At 50.8% G+C, this 20,678-nt stretch overlaps 1 non-coding gene across 1 annotated transcript; it reads left to right on the forward strand.

Annotated features, from left to right (window-relative positions):
• The first annotated feature begins 17,633 nt into the window (after positions 1 to 17,633).
• Positions 17,634 to 17,715, forward strand: TRNAS-ACU (transfer RNA serine (anticodon ACU)). Its single transcript has one exon. It is a non-coding gene; the product is annotated as a tRNA-Ser (tRNA).
• Positions 17,716 to 20,678: the final 2,963 nt, after the last annotated feature.

Here is a 20,678-nt window from a genome sequence, read left to right on the forward strand (position 1 = left end):
CACAAACTGCTCTTCTCCATCAGCTGCTCTGCAATATAGTTTCAAAATTCCCCACTACTTAACACAGCACTTCAATGACTTCAGCTCAGGAACCTGGATCTTCAGTTATTAAGAAAATCAACAACCAGCTCTACTATTCAACTGTTAAAAGAGAAGAAGATGTAATTGGTGTTTTTGGCTCATCCAAGGAGCCCACTCCCTTGTCTAGTGAGTGCCACTGAACTGATGTTGAGAATCCCTGTCTCAAAGCTGTTTCACAGTTCCTCATCCACACAATCAGGGTGTCAACACTCCACATCTCACACCCCAACAACAAATAAACTGAGGATACCATAGCTGCCAAAGTAACCATTCCAGGCTGCCGTGGCCGTGTCACGCACGGTGAGTGTGTCTATGCAAACATGATCAGACCCTGAAATCCTTTTCCACACTTGCCATAATTCACCACCAGATGTGAGGGTAGAGTTCATCCTGCTTCTGCTTACATAGGTATCTGTGCCCCCCACAACCCCCTAATCCCACCAGAACCCATCAAGCCTGGATAATGGTATCTGTGCTCTCCACAAACCTCTAAGCCCCCCAGGGAACCCACAAGCCCAGATGTAGGCATCTGTATGCCCCACACACCCCTTAATACCCACAGGAACCTTCCAGACTGTAGGTAGGTATCTGTGACCCCTAGAGCCCCACAAAGACCCTCGGGACCCCTACAGCATGGATGTTTGTATCTGTGACCGACAAAAACCGCCTAAGCTACCCAGGACCACCTACCATCAGGATGTAGGTATCTGTTCCCCCCCCAAACACACCTAATCCCCCCAGAACCCCTCCAACCTAGATGTAGGTATCTCTGACCCCACGAATCCACTAAGACATGACAGGACCCCTCCAGCACCGACATAGGTATCTGTGCCCACACAACCCTCCTAAGACCCCCAAAACCCCTCCAGCCTAGACGCAGGTATCTGTGCCCAGCATGAACCCCCTAAGGTCCCTAGGACCCCTCTTGCCTGGATGAATGTATCTGTGCCCCTTACAAACCCCTAAGCCACCCCCAGGATCCCTATAGACCGGACGTAGATATCTGTGCACCCTCACGAACCCACTGATCCTCCCAGCGACTCCTACAGCATGGAAGTAGGTATCTGTACCCCAAAATTCCCCAAAGCAACCCCAGGACCCCTACAGCCTCGATATAGGTATCTGTGCCCCCGCACAACTCCCTAATACCCCCAGAACTCCTCCAGCCTGGACGTAGATATTTGTGACTTCCAGGAACCCCCAAAGCCCTCCCCAGGACTTCTCCAGTCCCTACATAGGTATCTCTGCCCCCCACCAGCCTTCTAAGACCCATAGGGCCCCCACCAGCCCGGTTATAGCTATGTGTACGCCACACAAACTCCCTAAGCTCCCCAGGGCCCCCTCCAACCGGTACGTAGGTATCTGCGCAACCACAAACCCTTAAGTCCCCCAGGGACCCCTCCAGACCATACGTAGGTTTCTGTGACCCTTACCAACTCCTTAAAACCCAGGGACCACTACAGCATGGACGTATGTATCTATGCTCACCACAACCCCCTAAGCCATCCAGGGAGCTCTCCAGCCCTGACGTAGATATTTGTGCCCCTCATGAAGCCCCTAATGCCCACCAGAATGTCTCCAGCCTGGACGTAGCTATCTGTGCCCCCCACGACCCCTAAGTCCCCCAGGGATCTCTACAGCCTCTACATCGGCGTGATGCTCTGTGCATTCCCCTGCATGGCCACATGTTGTCACTGTTCCTCTATGAGAGAAATGCTCTGTGCATTACCCTGCGTGGCCACATGGAATCACTCTTGCTCCATGCAGGAAATGCTCTGTGCATTACCCTGTGTGGCCACATGGTGTCACTGTTGCTCCACGGGGGAAATGCTCTGGGCATTACCCTGCATGGCCACACAGTGTTACTGTTGCTCCATGCGTGAAATGCTCTGGGCATTACTGTGATGGAGTAGGGACTGTCTGTGTGGGGGATGGGAGAGCAGCGGGTGACTTTAGGTGAGGGACAGGACCTAAGCCTGTAACTTAAGCTAGGCAGCGGGGAGGGGGTCAGCACCGTTGCCCAGGAAGCTGAATAAAGGAAGGGGCTGGCTGGAGAGAGTTAGTTCAGTTTTGGTTTGGAGCTGGGTTGTTGGAATTCAGGGAATCCCAAACTGGGAACTAAGCTTCCTGAACCCCCAGAAGGACTCGATTGAGGGATCCTGGTTGTGCCCAAAAGCCCTGCTCTATCCTTCATTCCTGTTGGCCAAAAAAACTTTCTGTTTTACTGGCTGGCTGAGTCACTCTGTGTCCCAGGAAGAGGGGTGTAGGGCCAGATTCCACCACACTACGTGACACCCTCTAAGTCCCTCTGGGACCTCTGCATCCTGGACGTATGTATCTATGCTCACCACAACCCCCTAAGCCATCGAGGGACCTCTCCAGCCCTGACATAGATATTTGTGCCCCTCATGAAGCTCCTAATGCCCACCAGAATGTCTCCAGCCTGGACGTAGCTATCTGTGCCCCCGACGACCCCTAAGCCCCCCAGGGATCTCTACAGCCTCTACATAGGCGTGATGCTCTGTGCATTCCCCTGCATGGCCACATGTTGTCACTGTTCCTCTATGAGAGAAATGCTCTGTGCATTACCCTGCGTGGCCACATGGAATCACTGTTGCTCCATCCAGGAAATGCTCTGTGCATTTCCCTGCATGGCCACATGGTGTCACTGTTGCTCCATGCAGGAAATGCTGTGTCCATTACCTGGTGTGGTCACAAGGTGTCAATGTTGCTCCATGCGGGAAATGCTCTGTTTATTACCCTGCCTGGCCACACGGTGTCACTCTTGCTCCATGCTGGAAATGCTCTGTGCATTACTGTGATGGAGTAGGAACTGTCTGTGTGGGGGATGGGAGAGCAGGGGGTGACTTTTGGACCGGACACGTGCTCAGCCTGTAACCTGAGCTAGGCGCGGGGAGGGGTCAGCACTTTTGCCCGGGAAGCTGGACACAGGAAATGGCCAGCTGGAGGGAGTTGGGTTAGTTCAGTGTCGGTTTTGGCCTGGGTGGTTGGAATTCAGGGATTCCCAAACTGGGAACTAAGTTTCCTGAACCCCTAGAAGAACTTGATTGTGGGGTCCTGCTTGTGCCTCCAAGCTCTGCTGTATCCTTCGCTCCTGTTGTCCAATAAACCTTCTGTTTTATTGGCTGGCTGAGAGTCACTGTGAGTCCCAGGAAGAGGAGTGCAGGACCGGACTCCCCCACACATAGGTATATGTGACCCTCAGAAACCCTCTAAGCCCCCAGGAACCCCTACAGACTGGACATAGGTATTTGCACTCCCACAACCCCCCTAACCCCCCCCTCTCGGGACATCTAATCTGGACGTAGATGTCTGTGCCCCTCACGAAACATCTAACCCCCCCTGGGAACGATACAGCCTGGACATACGTATCTGTGCCCACTCGAACCCCTAAAACCCACTGGTACCCCTACAGCCTGGACATCATAGGTGTCTTTGGCCCCCACAAATCCCCTAAGACTCCCAGGATGCCTCCAGCCTGGACGTAGGTATCTTTGCCCCCCACTAACCCCCTAAGCCCCCCTGGTAACCCTACAGCCTGGATGTAGGAATATGTGCCCCCCACGAACCCTCTAAGCCCCCATGGGACCCCTAGAGCATGGAGATTGGTATCTGTGTCCCCCCCAAACTCTCTAAGCCCCCCAGGGACCGCTATGGCCTGGACATAGGTATCTGTGCACCCCAAGGCCCCTAAGATCCCCCGGACCTCTGCAGCCTGGCTGTAGGTGTGACGGTGCTGCCCGTGGGAGCCAGCTCAGCTCACTCAATCAGAGTGAATTGCAAACGAAACAGGGGAGACAAATCCCAAACGCTGCTGGTTATTTCAAAACTTAGATTTACCAAGCCAGCACAAAACAGCTTCTGTAGTACCTCACTGGTTACTTAGAAGTTTAAACCACGCAGTTCCCTTAAAGTACCCAGCCTCAGGCCTCCGTCCAGACACACCTGTTAGATATGATGATGATTCCTGAAAATCTTACTTCATCATATAAAAGAAAAGATTCTTCCGATCCCAAAGGATCAGCCACATAAGCAGGTTCAATTATAACTTAGATTTTACCTAAAATACATGCTATAGCCAATTCTTATTAACTAAGCTAAAATTTATTCGAAAAGAAAAGAGAGAGAGTGAGTGTTGGTTAAAAGATTAATAGACATATAGACTTGAATTCAATTTTTGAGGTTCAGATACAAAGTAGAGATGAGCTTGTAGTTGCCAAAAGTCCTTTTAGAAATAGTCCATAGGTTATAATCCAATGTCCATATTCAGGGTGGCTCCAGTCAATGACTGGGGATCTCAATCCTTGTGGCTTAAGGTTTCCCCCTCTTGAAACCCAAAGCAGATCTGAGATGAAGAAGGACCGTGTCCCAGGTTCTTAAACATTTCCAACAGCCTTTCAGCCTGAGAAAACAATAGACTTAACTCTTCTTCCAAACATCCAGGCAATTAGTACATCCATCAAACAGTTCAGATACAGCTTACCACAACCTTCAAAGAGACACAGCCAATAATACTATTTCACTCAAGTATCATCATAAATGTTAATATTCTTTTTTTGCTCTTTGAATTAAAACTATAGCAATAGACAAGACTTGTTTGCTGACATCACAAGACCTAAGCAAACACCTCCCCTTCTACCTCTAACACTGCAGACTTGCATTTCAAAGCTCTGTTCATTTACATATCTTGTTAACAAGTTTTTAAGGTTCACCCACGGGTCAGGTCAGTCGGTGAGGTGAGTTAATTAACTCTTTCTGGCCCTGTCACCTTTAAGTGAGATATTAGATTATACTTATAATGTCACAGTCTCGGTGAGTTGACTGCTGCAGCTCCCCGTAGACTCTGCCTGCGCCTCTCACCGAGCTGGAGTACAGCAGGCGAGGGGAGAGCACTCAATGTATTGCATCTACACTAGACGCGATATATCAACCCCCGCTGGATCGATCGCTGCCCACCGATTCGGCAGATGGTATAGACATACCCCGAGTATCTGGTGATCGGAGCTGGACCCCCGAGGGGGACACATTGAAGGAACTCAGGGGTTAAGGTGCCTCTATTGTCAACTGTCAGGGCTGCTGTGGCTCAGAGGAGGGTGCTTGACTGCCTGGCAGGCTTAGGCGCCGCAAGCCTTGGAGGTGGAAGAAGTGAAGCGGCCACGGCGTGCTCGAGGTGCTCGTGCTCGGAGCAGGGGTGAGCTCGGGTGACGGGGGTGCCGCAGGGCAGAGCAGGAGAGTTTCCACAAGAGGGGAGCCTCAGGGTGGAGAGCGGAGCTGCCACGGGTGGGGCGCCTCAGGGCAGGGGTGCTTGAGGGGGAGGGTGCAAGGTGGAAGTTTCGCCTAGGGCATGAAACTTCCTTGCACCGGCCCTGCCCCACACCCTGCCTGCAGCCAGCCGTGCACCCGCTGCCCTGCCCTGCCGGCAGTCAGCCTCTGTCTCCAGCCAGCCCTGCACCTTCTGCTTTGCCTGCACCAGCCGCATCCTCCCTGCCCTGTCTCCAGCCAACCCCTGATGCACCCCCCTGCCTGAAGCCAGCCAGCCACGCAGCCCTTGCCCTGCCTGAAGCCAGACCCTACCTCCAGCCAACCCCACATCCACTAGTGCCCTGCACTTCCCAGGGCAGTAACCCTGCACATCTGCTTCAATGAGGGGGGCAGGGAGCAGCTGGGACCCACACATGTGCACACCCTAGGGTGACCAGACAGCAAGTGTGAAAAATCGGGATGGCGTGGGGGGTAATAGGATCCTAGATAAGACCCCAAAATTCTGACTGTCCCTATAAAATTGGGACATCTGGTCACCACAGCACACCCTGAGGACTCCTGAGTTCCATTGCTGGGTTTCCTATTGGTTCCTCTGCTGGTTGTTTTCCTTTTTCTGGTGACTTTGGGCAAGTTGCTCCCCACTCTCGGGCTCTGTCCCCAGCAGTCAAATGGGGATTTCATACCTTCCCGCTATTGGAAAGTTCTGGGAGAATCCCCCAGCAAAAGCTGCTCTGACAGTGCTAAGCAGCATCTGACCATTCAAGGTCGGAGCTCACTGCCCAGGAGGAGTGCTTGGCTCTGGGGTTTCACTTCAGCCCAGTGTAGAGAGAGAGCCCTAACCATGGAGTTTGGCTCAAGAAGACCAAGTCTCCAATTTGTTAAGGGTGTTTTGAATTTCAGTCCTGTGCTCCAAAGTGCTTGGTGTCAGTTGTAAACTTTAGGAGCATGCTCTCCACTCCATTTTCCAAATCATTCATGAAAATATAGAATAGTACCTGACACCGGACTGATCCCTGCCAGACCCACTAGGTTCACCCTCCCCGTTGGGCAGCTAAACATGGAGAAGGGCTCCTGGAGTCTTGGCTTTCAACCAGCTCTGCACCCACATTACACTGATTGCAGCTGGACTACATTTCCCTCGTTTGCTTCTGAGAATGTCCTATGGGACTTTGTCGAAAACCTTAGTAACACCAAGCTAGATCCCATCTATTGTTTACTCACCTCTACCAGGCCCAGAACCCTGCCAAAGAAGGAAAGAGGATTGGTTTGGAATGATTTGTTCTTGACAATTCCACGCTCACTAGTCATAAGAACCAAATCATCCTGTAGGTGCTGCTGACAAACTGAGTATTTAAGAATGTATTGCAGGATCTCTCCAGCTATGGCAGTCAGGCTAGCTAGTCTGTAAGTCCCAGAGGTCTTTTTGTTCCCCTTTGAAAGATAGGTCCTGTCTTGTTCATGGATGGGAAGATCTTCTTTTTCAGGGGTCTCAGACGAGAACTGGGGCACAACACCTGGTTTGTTAAGGCCACAAAAACGGAGGCAGGAACCTCTTCTCTGCTGCTGGCAAAGAACCACAGGTACCTAAAAGATAGGGACTCACATCTTTGAATGGGCTTTAAAAAGGCAGTGGTTAATAAGTTTGGCCCCGACCATTTCTTGTTTCCACAGACTAGACATTTTAGCAAACTTTAGAATTCCTTGGTGCTAAACACTGTGAAACTCCCCTTTCTCCTTCACAGAGGGCTTTAATACACCTTATCTCACTTGGACTCTAAACTGCCCATAGTTCGAGAACTGTTCCTGTTCCGATTGGACAGATGGGATAAGGGAAGTGACCTACCCAAGGCCTACACAACAAGGCAATGGCAGAGTCATAAAGAGAAGCAACCAGTTCTGACTCCTGTTCTAACAGATGAAAACACCCCAGAGCCCAGGAATCGAGATGGTGGGAAAATTTCATTCAAACCGTTTCTGTCCGAAAATCCCATTTAGACTAAACCAGTATGTTTCTCAAAATCATAACAAGTGGGATGAAAGATCCTTGCAAAAATATTTTGTTGCAAAACAAAAGCATCTCCTCTTTGTCAGAGTGTGTTAAATTGTCTCCTCGCACACAAAGAGGAGACACTTACATCTCAACCATTAGATAAGATGCTTCAATCTGAGCTAAGTCGTTGCTACTATTAACAATTTCAAAATAAAAAAATACAAATAAAATAGACTATTTCAGTTAATCTATTATGTCATAATCTGGGAAACTTCATATTATGCACTACTTCTAGTGACACTCCCAAATGGATCCGCATCCTTCACCCACCATGAGGTAGGTAAGAGCAGATCATTATTATCCCTACTTGAAAGAGGGAGAAGCTCAGGCTGAGAAAGGAGAATTGACTTGTCTTAGGTCACACAGCCCGTCAGAGGCAGTGTTGGGAATAGGACCGAAGAGCCCTGATTTTCAAACAAACCATCGGATCTTGAATTTCAGACACTGAATGACCTGAATACTGTGCTCTCAGATGAGCTCCAGACCAACAACAGTGACAGTAATTATTCAGCAAGTATTTGAGGAGAACTGCAATGTTAGAGGGAATCATCAACTGCTCAGAGACAATTAATGCAGAGAAGCAGCAAAATTAATCAAAGATAGAACTGGTTCTGACTTATTTACTTGATCTTAAAAGAGAACAACAAGGACCTGAGTCTCCTCCCTGTCAATATCCCCCTGCTCAACCAATCAGGGTAGAGACGGGGGGAGGCTGAGGGTTCTCACCAGAGAGTCCAAAGGATGGCCCAGGTCACCGGTGGGGATCACTGCCCGAGCACTATTTCAGTCTCACATTTTTGGGTGGACCTTCCATAGTGGGAGCTGCAGAGGACTTCCCTGCAACACACACACACACACCTCCGTCCTGTTGTTGGGAAGGGAACAGGAGAAAGGACAAAAGAAGCAAGAGAAGAAGAGGAGGGAGGGATGGAGGAAGAGGTGAAACAAAAAGGACAAACCCTAATGTCCCCAGCGATTCTAAGGGACAAAATCCCAGGTGCGCAATAAAATTCTGCCTCCTTAAGCTCGTGTTTTCCATGCCTAGAATTCACTTGTCACCAGATAGATCAGACTGAACAGGTTTCAAACCTCCAGGAGGCTCTTACCTTCTAAACAGGGACGGCTGTTTTCTAGTAAAATCACTACAAGGGAAGGAGGAAACTCGAAAGAGGTTCCTACTGGCGCTCACGTGCATGACCCCAAATAATCTCTCAGTCCTCAAAGAGAGACCTGGAGAAGGAAACATGCTGAAGCAAAGCCACAGAGGTCTCTGAGGTTTCCCTGGCCCCTCGCCCCTGTCCTGCCTGGCTGATGTCAGCATCTCTCTGTGAGGTCACCACCTCCCCACCACCTTTGACCAATAGTCTGAGGTCCTGCAAAAGGCCTTTGTGATGTCACTGCCACACCCCTCCCTTTCTGGGCTAATGTCCTGCCCCTGGCCAGGCACTTTGGAGGTTTGAGCTACTCCCTGTGGATCACCCCACTCAAGGAGCGTTCGTTCTAGGCAGCAAGCCGGCTAGACAGGAAAACATCAGACGCTGCTCCCAGTGCTACACTCAGTTTTTCAGAAATTAGTCGACTTCATGGTCAGAAGACACCATTAGAGCATCTAACCTGCATATCACAGGCCTCCTGTATGACATAACAGCTACTTTGGGGGCAAACACATTCCAGAAAGGCATCTAGTCTTCATTAAATGACATCAGGAGATGGTGAATCCACCACTTTCCTTGGTAGCTTGCTCCTGTGGAGAATCATCCTCGCTGTTGACTATTGTGCCTCAGTTGTAATATGAATTTGTCTCTTTTCACTTTCCAGCCATTGGGTCTTGTTATGCCTTTCTCTGCTCCATTCAAGAGCACGTAAATACCCAATCTTTTCTCTCCATTAAGGCCCTTCAACATTTCAATGAAATCACCTTTCAATCTTCTTTTGATAAGCTAAACAGGTTGAGCTCTTTCAATAGCTCACTGGAAGGCATTTTTCTCCAGCCCTCAGAACATTTGGTGGCTCTTTGCTGCCCTAGCTCCAATTTCACAACATCTTTTTCAAATGAGGATACCAGAACTGGAGGCAGTATAAAGGTTGTATAAAGGTAAAATTAAATAGGTTGCAGAGGAGTTTTTTTTAATTTTGGCTTTTGTTGCTAAAAATTTTGTCTGTCTGCGGTGAGAAAAAACACTCCCCGAATGCCAAAATTTGAGCCATGAAAAGCGGCAGTGTGAACAGCGCATCATAGGTGGAGCTGTGCTCCCGGTGACAAAGCTCCTGCCCCTCATTGGAGGTAGTTTGGCTTTGTTGCCGGGGAAGCTCTCTCTCAGCGATAAGGACGGCCACACAGCGCACCTTACAATGGCATGGTTAGAGTGGCACAGCTGCACCGTGGTAAGGTGCGCGGTGTAGACACAGCCTCAGAGCTGGGGAAAGCCGACAGGCACTGAGGAGCACAGGGTTCAGACAGAGACATCCGTTAGGAGAGGAACTATTCACAGGGATTCTCTATAGCCTAGTAAGGTGGAGAGGATGGAAGATGATAATGTACAGGTAGGTTCTGAGGAGAAACAGTGAAATGAAAGAGTCTCCCTCAATTACATCATGTAATAGCAGACAGCTAAAATGGGACACATTTTAGAAGTGCTTAAATACAAACGCTAAACGTCTAAGTACTAAAACTGGTGAATTTGAGTGCCTGGTATTGAGTGACGATATTGATAGAATAGGCATCACAGAAACCCTTGCACCCCCTCCTGCACCCACATGGGGAGACTGACCTGTGTGCATGGAGCAGCTGGCATTGCTGCCCCCCACTCCTCCCTGGAACGCTGCTCATCTGGGCACCCCTAGGGGCTGTGGGATGTGGGGGCAAGAAGTGAGATCATCCGAGCTCCCTGCATCCAGGTCACTTTCCTCAGCCGGGCTGCATAGCGGGAGGGCAGAGAGCAGCAGCTTCTGATGCTCCCCTCACAGCACAGCCCAAGTGGGAAAAGTGACCAGGACGCATGGAGCACATAGGGTTGCTCCTTACTCCCCTCAAACCTCTATGGACCCATGGAGGAGCATTGGGGCAGGGGAGAGCAGTGAGCACCTTTGCACTGCCACACGGTGCCCTTTGACTCCTGGAGCCCTGGGCGGCTATCGGGGGGCACCACCCCTAAGGCCGGCCAGGCTCCCCAGAACGAGCAGCAGAAAACACAGAGACTGGCCACACACTGAGCAGTGGTAGCCTGGGCGGCTCGTAATGGAGGCTCAGGGGGGAGGGGTGTCATAACATTTTTTCCCAGATTTGGACCTTAGCGTCCAAAATATGGGTGTTAGCATGAAAACCTCCAAGCTTAGTTACCAGCTTGGACCTGGTAAAGCTGCCACCAGCCAGGGATTTATACAGTGCCTGGCTCGCTGTGGTCTCCCCAAAACCTTCCCCGGGGGACCCCCAGACTCAGATGCCTTGAGTCTCACAACAAAGGGGAATAAACCATTTCCCTTCCCCCTCCTCCCCCCCAGGTGTTCCCTCCCTGGGTTCCTGGAGAGATATACAGAAGCAAGCTCCGTGAATCTAAACAGAGGGACTCCCCCCTCCCTGTTTCCAGTCCTGGAAATAGAAGTACCAAGATAGCTAATCTCTCTTCCCCCTTACCCAGAGGGTATGCAAAGTCAGGCTAGTAAATCTAACACAATGAGATTTTCCCCCTGACTTCTTCCTCCCACCAATTCCCTGATGAGCTGCAGACTCAATTCCCTGGAGTCCCCACTAAAGAAAAAATCCAACAGGTCTTAAAAAGAAAGCTTTATATGAAAAGAAAGAAAAAGACATAAAAATGGCCTCTCTGTATTAAGGTGACAAATACAGGGTTATTTGCTTAAAAGAAAAAAATGAATAAACAGCCTTATCCAAAAAGAATACAATTTAAACATTCCAGCAACTACACACATGTAAATACAAAAAAAACCAATATAAACTTATTGTCTTATTATCTTTGTACTTACAACTTGGAAACAGAAGATTAGAAAGGCAGGAGATAGAAAAATCACTCTCATAGCCGAGACGCCACAGACACAAGACAAAGAACAAAGAACTCACACACAAACTTCCCTCCACCCAGATTTGAAAAAGTCTTGTTTCCTGATTGGTCCTCTGGTCAGGTGTTTTAGGTTACTGGTGTTACCCCTTTATAGGTAAAAGAACATTAACCCTTAGCTATCTGTTTATGACAAGGGGGCTCAGCCTCCTCAAACCTTGCACTGCCAAGGGGACAGTGGGGCCCATGATCAGGAGCCCTGGCCAAGTTAGGTCCCCCTGGAAAAGTCTCCCCTATGTCAGCCCCAGGGCTGGAGGAGCTCCCACACCCTGCTACAGCCCGGGGGCTGCAGCAGGGGCACAGAGCTTCTCTGGTCTCAGGGCCACAGCGGGGCAGGGGTAAAGGAGTGATAGGGTGGGGCTGGTGGGGGAAGGAGTGGAACAGAAGTGACAGTGGATGGGGCCATGGGGGGAAGGAGGTAGAGCCACAGACAGAAGGTAGGGGCATGGTTCTGGTGCTGGGGCCCCAACACTTGTTCTCCCTTTCCCGGGGGTTTGGCATCACTAGCCCCGGCTTAGCGAGTAGGGTTCAGTGGTCCCCAGAATGTGGGGTGCGACTCCTAGGGGGACACAGAGGAACATTCATGGGGGCACCTCAGGACCTGAGCCAGCCCACATAGAGGGCAGGGAGGGAGCACCACTCTGCCACAGCTCTTCCCCAACCCCACCCTCAGCCTGAGACTCTGGCTCCCAGCCCGGCGTCGACCCCTTTACCCCTGTCCGCACCCCTCACCCCAGCAAGCAACAGCCCCACTCCTCCCAGCCCCGGTTCTTGACCGTGGCTTCCGAGGGGCCACAGCCATGGCTAAGAGGGCACAATGTGAAATGTTTGGGGACCACTGGTTTAGGGTGACATCCTCAATCACTTCTCTGCACACAAAGAGGAGCACTTCATCTCACCATCAGATAAGATGCTTCAATCTGACTAAGTCGTTGCTGCTATTAACAATTTCAAAATAAAAAAATACAAATCAAATAGAGTATTTCAGCTAATCCATTATGTCATTTTGGGGAAGCTTCATATCATGCTGCTAGCTTCAGAGTAGGTGTGTCTATGCAAATGGTCTCCTGAATCTTTCCCCAGCCCTCACTAGGTAAGAGGGGATCTCATTCAGACCCTGCTTGCTTAGATTTAGAAACTCAGTGCTGATAAAGGAGAATTGACTTGTCTTAGGTCACACAGCTCAGTCAGAGGCAGTGGTTAAGGTGATGGACTGCTAATTAGCCCTGCATTTTCAAATCAAATTCTCATCAGAGGCTTTAGTCTTCACCCTCCTTGATAGACAACCATCTCCCCCTCAGATGACTCCAGATCAAACAATGTGACAGTAATTATTCAGCAAGTATTGAGGAGAACTGTAATGTTAGAGGGACTCATCAACTGCTCAGAGACAATTTGGCAGAAAGCAGCAAAATTAATCAAAGCTAGAACTGGTTCTGACTCATACTTGATCTAAGGAGAGAACAACAAGGACCTGAGTCTCCTCCCTGTCAATATCCCACAGCGCAGCCAATCAGGGTGAGACGAAGACAGGAGGCTGAGGGTTCTCACCAGAGAGCCCAAAGGATGGCCCAGGTCACCGGTGGGGATCACTGCCCGAGCACTATTTCAGTCCCACATTTTTGGGTGGACCTTCCATAGTGGGAGCTGCAGAGGACTTCCCTGCAACACACACACAGACACCTCCGTCCTGTTGTTGGGAAGGGAACAGGAGAAAGGACAAAAGAAGCAAGAGAAGAAGAGGAGGGAGGGATGGAGGAAGAGGTGAAACAAAAAGGACAAACCCTAATGTCCCCAGCGATTCTAAGGGACAAAATCCCAGGTGCGCAATAAAATTCTGCCTCCTTAAGCTCGTGTTTTCCATGCCTAGAATTCACTTGTCACCAGATAGATCAGACTGAACAGGTTTCAAACCTCCAGGAGGCTCTTACCTTCTAAACAGGGACGGCTGTTTTCTAGTAAAATCACTACAAGGGAAGGAGGAAACTCGAAAGAGGTTCCTCCTGGCGCTCACGTCCATGACCCCAAATAATCTCTCAGTCCTCAAAGAGAGACCTGGAGAAGGAAACGTGCTGAAGCAAAGCCACAGAGGTCTCTGAGGTTTCCCTGGCCCCTCGCCCCTGTCCTGCCTGGCTGATGTCAGCATCTCTCTGTGAGGTCACCACCTCCCCACCACCTTTGACCAATAGTCTGAGGTCCTGCAAAAGGCCTTTGTGATGTCACTGCCACACCCCTCCCTTGCTGGGCTAATGTCCTGCCCCTGGCCAGGCACTTTGGAGGTTTGAGCTACTCCCTGTGGATCACCCCACTCAAGGAGCGTTCGTTCTAGGCAGCAAGCCGGCTAGACAGGAAAACATCAGACGCTGCTCCCAGTGCTACACTCAGTTTTTCAGAAATTAGTCGACTTCATGGTCAGAAGACACCATTAGAGCATCTAACCTGCATATCACAGGCCTCCTGTATGACATAACAGCTACTTTGGGGGCAAACACATTCCAGAAAGGCATCTAGTCTTCATTAAATGACATCAGGAGATGGTGAATCCACCACTTTCCTTGGTAGCTTGCTCCTGTGGTGAATCATCCTCGCTGTTGACTATTGTGCCTCAGTTGTAATATGAATTTGTCTCTTTTCACTTTCCAGCCATTGGGTCTTGTTATGCCTTTCTCTGCTCCATTCAAGAGCCCGTAAATACCCAATCTTTTCTCTCCATTAAGGCCCTTCAACATTTCAATGAAATCACCTTTCAATCTTCTTTTGATAAGCTAAACAGGTTGAGCTCTTTCAATAGCTCACTGGAAGGCATTTTTCTCCAGCCCTCAGAACATTTGGTGGCTCTTTGCTGCCCTAGCTCCAATTTCACAACATCTTTTTCAAATGAGGATACCAGAACTGGAGGCAGTATAAAGGTTGTATAAAGGTAAAATTAAATAGGTTGCAGAGGAGTTTTTTTTAATTTCGGCTTTTGTTGCTAAAAATTTTGTCTCTCTGCGGTGAGAAAAAACACTCCCCGAATGCCAAAATTTGAGCCATGAAAAGCGGCAGTGTGAACAGCGCATCATAGGTGGAGCTGTGCTCCCGGTGACAAAGCTCCTGCCCCTCATTGGAGGTAGTTTGGCTTTGTTGCCGGGGAAGCTCTCTCTCAGCGATAAGGACGGCCACACAGCGCACCTTACAATGGCATGGTTAGAGTGGCACAGCTGCACCGTGGTAAGGTGCGCGGTGTAGACACAGCCTCAGAGCTGGGGAAAGCCGACAGGCACTGAGGAGCACAGGGTTCAGACAGAGACATCCGTTAGGAGAGGAACTATTCACAGGGATTCTCTATAGCCTAGTAAGGTGGAGAGGATGGAAGATGATAATGTACAGGTAGGTTCTGATGAGAAACAGTGAAATGAAAGAGTCTCCCTCAATTACATCATGTAATAGCAGACAGCTAAAATGGGACACATTTTAGAAGTGCTTAAATACAAACGCTAAACGTCTAAGTACTAAGACTGGTGAATTTGAGTGCCTGGTATTGAGTGACGATATTGATAGAATAGGCATCACAGAAACCCTTGCACCCCCTCCTGCACCCACATGGGGAGACTGACCTGTGTGCATGGAGCAGCTGGCATTGCTGCCCCCCACTCCTCCCTGGAACGCTGCTCATCTGGGCACCCCTAGGGGCTGTGGGATGTGGGGGCAAGAAGTGAGATCATCCGAGCTCCCTGCATCCAGGTCACTTTCCTCAGCCGGGCTGCATAGCGGGAGGGCAGAGAGCAGCAGCTTCTGATGCTCCCCTCACAGCACAGCCCAAGTGGGAAAAGTGACCAGGACGCATGGAGCACATAGGGTTGCTCCTTACTCCCCTCAAACCTCTATGGACCCATGGAGGAGCATTGGGGCAGGGGAGAGCAGTGAGCACCTTTGCACTGCCACACGGTGCCCTTTGACCCCTGGAGCCCTGGGCGGCTATCGGGGGGCACCACCCCTAAGGCCGGCCAGGCTCCCCAGAACGAGCAGCAGAAAACACAGAGACTGGCCACACACTGAGCAGTGGTAGCCTGGGCGGCTTCGTAATGGAGGCTCAGGGGGGAGGGGTGTCATAACATTTTTTCCCAGATTTGGACCTTAGCGTCCAAAATATGGGTGTTAGCATGAAAACCTCCAAGCTTAGTTACCAGCTTGGACCTGGTAAAGCTGCCACCAGCCAGGGATTTATACAGTGCCTGGCTCGCTGTGGTCTCCCCAAAACCTTCCCCGGGGGACCCCCAGACTCAGATGCCTTGAGTCTCACAACAAAGGGGAATAAACCATTTCCCTTCCCCCTCCTCCCCCCAGGTGTTCCCTCCCTGGGTTCCTGGAGAGATATACAGAAGCAAGCTCCGTGAATCTAAACAGAGGGACTCCCCCCTCCCTGTTTCCAGTCCTGGAAATAGAAGTACCAAGATAGCTAATCTCTCTTCCCCCTTACCCAGAGGGTATGCAAAGTCAGGCTAGTAAATCTAACACAATGAGATTTTCCCCCTGACTTCTTCCTCCCACCAATTCCCTGGTGAGCTGCAGACTCAATTCCCTGGAGTCCCCACTAAAGAAAAATCCAACAGGTCTTAAAAAGAAAGCTTTATATAAAAAGAAAGAAAAGGACATAAAAATGGTCTCTCTGTATTAAGGTGACAAATACAGGGTTATTTGCTTAAAAGAAAAAAATGAATAAACAGCCTTATCCAAAAAGAATACAATTTAAACATTCCAGCAACTACACACATGTAAATACAAAAAAAAACCAATATAAACTTATTGTCTTATTATCTTTGTACTTACAACTTGGAAACAGAAGATTAGAAAGGCAGGAGATAGAAAAATCACTCTCATAGCCGAGACGCCACAGACACAAGACAAAGAACAAAGAACTCACACACAAACTTCCCTCCACCCAGATTTGAAAAAGTCTTGTTTCCTGATTGGTCCTCTGGTCAGGTGTTTTAGGTTACTGGTGTTACCCCTTTATAGGTAAAAGAACATTAACCCTTAGCTATCTGTTTATGACAAGGGGGCTCAGCCTCCTCAAACCTTGCACTGCCAAGGGGACAGTGGGGCCCATGATCAGGAGCCCTGGCCAAGTTAGGTCCCCCTGGAAAAGTCCTCCCCTATGTCAGCCCCAGGGCTGGAGGAGCTCCCACTACCCTGCTACAGCCCGGGGCTGCAGCAGGGGCACAGAGCTTCTCTGGTCTCAGGGCCACAGCGGGGCAGGGGTAAAGGAGTGATAGGGTGGGGCTGGTGGGGGAAGGAGTGGAACAGAAGTGACAGTGGATGGGGCCATGGGGGGAAGGAGGTAGAGCCACAGACAGAAGGTAGGGGCATGGTTCTGGTGCTGGGGCCCCCACACTTGTTTCTCCCTTTCCCGGGGGTTTGGCATCACTAGCCCCGGCTTAGCGAGTAGGGTTCAGTGGTCCCCAGAATGTGGGGTGCGACTCCTAGGGGGACACAGAGGAACATTCATGGGGGCACCTCAGGACCTGAGCCAGCCCACATAGAGGGCAGGGAGGGAGCACCACTCTGCCACAGCTCTTCCCCAACCCCACCCTCAGCCTGAGACTCTGGCTCCCAGCCCGGCGTCGACCCCTTTACCCCTGTCCGCACCCCTCACCCCAGCAAGCAACAGCCCCACTCCTCCCAGCCCCGGTTCTTGACCGTGGCTTCCGAGGGGCCACAGCCATGGCTAAGAGGGCACAATGTGAAATGTTTGGGGACCACTGGTTTAGGGTGACATCCTCAATCACTTCTCTGCAGTTCAATAAAAGCTATTCCTCACTCACCTACCCCTCCATCAGGACGGACTACGTATGTTCTGCTGCCCTTCACTGATACAGGAAGGAGAATAACATTTCATTCCACTCAATCCTAAAGTGATTTGTAACCCAAGACCATCCCAAACTGGTCATTTTGGGGAAGTGGCCCCATCATGCTGCATAGCTAGGCAGAGTAGGTGTGTCTATGCAAACATGGTCTGTTCCTGAAGTCTTTCCCCAGCTCCTGACTAGGTGAGAGAGGGGAGCTCATTCAGACCCTGCTTTCGCTTAGTATTTAAAAACTCCTTAGTGTCCCTATCTCTGCCGGCCTTAGATTTCTCCTCCTGTCCATTTTTTGACAACTCAGATGAGGTGACCGAGTGGTTAAGGTGATGGACTACTACCCCATTATGCTCTGCCTGCATGGGTTCAAATCCCATTCTCATCAGAGGCACTTAGTCTTCACCCTCCTTTATAGACAACCATCTCCCCCTTTGGTACAATAACAGATCAAACTATGTTGCTTGTGTTACCCAAAATTGGGTCAGTTAGTAAGCTTAGAGAGGACTAATAATGCCCCTCCCCCCCAGAGTTTGGCAGAAAGCAGCACATTTATTAGCTTGATAGCTAAGCTCAAAAGAAGGGATGGGGGAGGGTGTCACACTCATACTCACGCTCCCAGGACAGGCCTGGCAGTGGAGATGTCAGGATCCTTTAAGGTAAGTGTCCCACAGCGCAGCGATGGACGGTGCGATGAAGATCAGTCTCCCTGAGGTGCAATAGAATGTAACACAGCGAACCACTGGCCAGATGGGCCGGGTGAAGGGCATTCACTGGAGGTACAAAGGAGAGTGGGAAAGCCACTTCACAGGCATTCAAAGCGAGAAAAGACACAAGCTGGGGGAGTTTAACAGACCTTTTGAGCATACAGGTTATACAGAGCATACAGATCACTGCTGCTTCTACAACATGATAAGTTCTCAAGCAGCATGTTTCTTACTTTGCCCATCTGTCAATTTTGATGATTATTGATGGAAATATTTTGCCATTGGGTTGTGTATTTACACAGAAATTGACATTTACCAACAAATACACAATTCTTCCAAGCCTGCCTAGTCTGCAGTTGATGGGTTTAGAGGGACACATTCACTCTTCCAGGTCCCCATTCCAGGCCTGTGCTCTCCAGGTTGTCAACTTCCCGCACTGCTGGGATCCTTCCCTCATCTCCCCACAAAACACTGCCCCACTCCCACTTCTGTGGTCCCCTCCCTACACTGTCTAACTCCACTGCTGGCAGGATCCCTTCCTGTTCCTTTCATTTCCTGCCTCCACTCTGGGCAAAAGCTCTGCACTCTTCCCACACCAGAAGTTGAACCCAGACCACCTGGGTGAAAACCAGGAATTCTGACCACTAGCCCATATGGGACTATTGTTGCATCTGACGAAGTGGGTATTCACCCACGACAGCTCATGCTCCAATACGTCTGTTAGTCTAGAAGGTGCCACCGGATTCTTGGCTGCTATTATTACTACAACTCAGGCCTTGGCTACACTGGAGAGTTACAGTGCAGGTGGTGGCTTTACAGCGCTGTAACTTACTCCCCGTCCACACTGGCAAGGCACATACAGCGCTGTATCTCCCTGGCTACAGTGCTGCATGTGCTCCACCTCGACGAGAGGAATAAAGAGAACAGAGCTGGTGATGCAGTGCTGGGGTGCCAGTGTTAACAGTGATTAATCTTACTACGCTGTCACTGACTTCCGGAACCTTCCCATAATGCTTTTAAGTAGAGATAACGCTCTTTGTTTTGGTGTGATGCCTCTGTTTGTTTTGTTGTGAGCTCAAGGCTCCTGGAGCTGCTTATCTAAAAACCAAACACAGTTACTGTTTGCAGTGAATGAGCAGAGGCAGGGGGATCCCTTTGGAACACCCACAGCTGGTGTTTGCTTGAGGAGAGAAGCAGCCGGGTGGGCACGGGGGGGGGGTCTGTTTTGGATCAGCGGCTTATCTGGTCTGTGAGGAAAAGAACAAAGGCGGCTATTTGCATTTAGTGAATGAGAGAGGGGTGGGGGAGGAGGCTTGAACTTGCCAGGCAGGGAGCTGACACAGTGTCAGCTCCAAAAATCCACTCGCTCTGTCTCCCCCACGCTCCGTGTCACACTCCACCCCACCCTCCTCTTTTGAAAAGCACATTGCAGCCACTTGAATGCTGGGATGGCTGCCCATAATGCACCACTCCCAACAGCGCTGCAAATGTGGCCATGACAGAGTGCTGGTAGCTGTCAGTGTGTCCACACTGCAGCGCTTTCCCTAAACAGCTGTAGGAAGACAGCTTTAACTCCCAGCGCTGGACAGCTGCAAGTGTAGCCAAACCCTCTCTAAGCCGACCCCTTATGAGAACAGCAGGGACTAGCATGACTAGATGTCCCGATTTTTGGGTCTTTTTCTTATATAGGTGCCTATTAACCCTACCCCCATCCCAATTTTTCACATTTGCTGTCGGATCACCCTAGCAGGGGTTGCACACAGGGCTGCATTAACCTTCAGGTGCTGAGGTTTCCCTCTCTCCATTCCCAGAGCCTGTGATCAGGAAACAGACATCAGGGCTCCCAGGTGCTGCACAGACCATGACTGAGATCAGACCCCATATTATGCAAGGTGCTGTACAAACCCTGGGCAACACTGAGACACCCAGGAGGTTCCCCTCAATTTCCCTGAGCCTCTGCTGCCCAACTTCTTCTGAATCCCTCTGGCTCACCCCCCCCCCACAAAAAAAACCCACCTTTCCAAACAGTCCTTCTTTCCTTGCCCCCTGATTCTGGTTTCACACCCTGGGACCATCTCCTCTCTTTGTCTCTCCCCCTCCAGGTGAAGCAGAGATGGAGGCAACTTCAGCCACTGGAGTCAGCCTCAGCGAGCACTGCAGCCGGCCCCGGGGGAGGGGGGGTGTTTGAAGACACAGGAAGGGAGCAGGGGGTGCTGGGAAGAAGGCGGCAGGAGAACAAAGCTCAGAGACCCAACATGGGGAAATTCCAGGGGGCGGGGCTCTGGCTGAGCTTGGGGGCAGGGCAGCTCCTCGGGGCGGGGCTCCAGCACAGCCCGGGGGCGGGGCAGCTCCTGGGGGCGGGGCTCTGGCACAGCCCATGGGCAGGGCAGCTCCTGGGGGCGGGGCTCTGGCACATTGTGACGCGGAGCCCGGGCTGAACAGCTGCTTCCTGGTTCTCCACGTGCTGCCAGCAGCGCTGGAGCTGCCCCAGCCGCAGCGGAGCCGCTGTTCTCACCTGCAGCCAGAATCTGCCCCCGGCCCCGCTGGGATCCAGGTGGGGACAGAGACTGGGGCCCGGGGCTTCCCCTTGGTGTGGCTGGCGGGGGCGGAAGGGGAGAAGCCGGAGCTGCAGGCGGGGGAAGGG

The sequence above is a fragment of the Gopherus flavomarginatus genome, unplaced genomic scaffold, assembly GCF_025201925.1.
Source record: "Gopherus flavomarginatus isolate rGopFla2 unplaced genomic scaffold, rGopFla2.mat.asm mat_scaffold_34_arrow_ctg1, whole genome shotgun sequence".
NCBI classification, from domain to species: domain Eukaryota; kingdom Metazoa; phylum Chordata; order Testudines; family Testudinidae; genus Gopherus; species Gopherus flavomarginatus.